The following is a 2,243-nucleotide window of genomic DNA, read 5'->3' as shown; positions in this document are numbered from 1 at the left end:
TTTAAAAACCATAAAAGGTTAAATTGTCTTCCCAGATCTTCCAGGATGGAATGATGCAAGTACGTCTTTGCTTATTAATGATGATAAAAGTGAAGCTGTTTTGAACAAATGATTGCTTCGGTTTGCAATATTAATTACAAAGTGTTTGCTGAAGTCAAAACATGAGTTCAGAAATCAAAAATCAAGGCCAGAGAGTAGAGAACTAACAAAAAAGGGCGGGACACAAGAAACATTTGGCTCTGCTCTGCTTCTGTTTTCTCCACGCCCACTTCCTGGTATCCTTCCTCCCTTCCTCCTCCTCCTCCTCCAAATGAGCTCTTTTTATGCATTCTTTCTTTTCTTATTTAACTCAATGAGCCTGGAGATCAGAACAGCACATAGTTGTGCTCAGAGGTGTGTGTGGGTCACACAGGCCCGTGACCACAGTGATGTGTGAGCTTGTCATGGGGTGGCTGTGTGGGGAGAGCAGATCATGGTGCCAGAGGGATGGGGAGAGAGATGGGTGGAGGAGGGGAAGAGCAGGTGGTGACTGTTTAACATGATCAGTGAGCGACCATGTTCCCTTCCCCCAGCTTCAATCCATCCACTCAATCCTCGATATCACAACCACAGCAGATCCTCTGCTATTCTCTCTCCCAGCAGTGCTTTTTAAAGGTAATTAAACTGACTGCACTTTAAATGTCTCCAAAGCAAAACAAAGAAATAATTGCATTCACCCTTGATTAGCACCTGCTTCTCTCCATCTTCCCTATTTTAGAGGTTTTCTAATCTTCTACAACACACACCTACTTACCCTTCAGCTCACACCGTCCATCTTTTCCTCTACTGTTCGAGAGACTGAATGAAAGAGAGGCAACAGGCAGACAAAACCCACACAGCTGCTTCCAGGGGGAAATGTGCTGTGTCTGATCTCCCATGGGGCCAAGGTTGGTCTGAGGGTCAGGGAGGAAGTCGCCATGGGAACAAAAAGATGTCTCATCTTGATAGTAGTTTTTTATTTTTTTGTAATATTCTACAATGACTACAAATCATTAACTTTCCTTTCTGTTCACACGAGGAAATAAAACATCTAAAAAATAAGTAAAGTAACAGACTTCCAGTCTTTTCGGTTATTAGGTTTGCGTTAAAATTTGTTTGCAAACTTGCAAATGAGTCAGAAATGAGAGGGGGGCTTGTGATAATTGAACCGAAACAGGGAGCTGATCCAATAATTAGTGACTTCAAATCTGTTCTGATGATTATAATTCCACATTGGGTAATTAATGCATGTAGTAGAGCAAGGCTTGAGCATGAAATATACTGGAGACGGTGACAGTGCAGAAAAGTTTGCTGTTGGAACACTAACCCATTTTTTTTTAAATAATCATTTCTTCTAAACAGCAACCGTTTTCTTCTGAAAGAATAAGAATTATTTCAAAATTAAATGCAAATGAATGAAATAGGGATCCTAGCCTTCATATTGTTTGAAATTTTGATAAGTAAAATATCTCCAAATGTAACTGGTTACATCTTAGCTATGATCTCTTCCTCTTGAGTGGTTTGAAAACACTCACTAAGTGATGAATGGCATCCTGCAGGGCTGTAAATTCACCTATGGTAAGTTTCGTCACAGGACTGATGCAGTTAAGGTGCCTTTAACCCTGCCTAAAAATATCTGCAGCCAACAGTTTGTATGTGTCCACAGCTAACAGTTGGTGACAGAAGCTGTGGCTCACAATCCATGCTGCTTTGCCAGCATGTGGCAGCCAGCAAGGTTTTTTTTACTCCATACGAAGAACCGAACCTGTTCTTCACCTTCACTCTCCCATCTGTCTTCCACCCTCCACATTTCAGCTGCATCTGTTGATTTAATCTACATATTCCTCATCATATTTCAGTCGAAAAAACTGCTGAATTTCTTTGACTTTTTTCAGGTTGTGTGGATGCTGTAATGGAAAAGATCTCTGTCCATGGTGCTGAAATGCTCTCCCCTTATCTGTGTAAGCAATAAGACATCCGTTTTCAGTTCTGACGTAAACACTGTGCGCATGGATGGATAGACAGACACAACACATATCACATTTATATTAAAACATTTCTGCTGGAGTTTTACCTTCAGAGATAAGATGGATTCTCTGGGTCACATGTGGAACAGTGGTGACTTCTTGAAGTAAAGGTCCCAACAGCAGAGGTGGTGGTTTTTTAAATGGTAAGAGGAATGGCCAATAGAATAAAAAGAAGGAACCACAAAAAAAGAAGAAGAA

This window comes from Oryzias latipes, chromosome 12 (assembly GCF_002234675.1).
Source record: "Oryzias latipes chromosome 12, ASM223467v1".
NCBI classification, from domain to species: domain Eukaryota; kingdom Metazoa; phylum Chordata; class Actinopteri; order Beloniformes; family Adrianichthyidae; genus Oryzias; species Oryzias latipes.
This window is presented reverse-complemented; position numbering follows the sequence as displayed.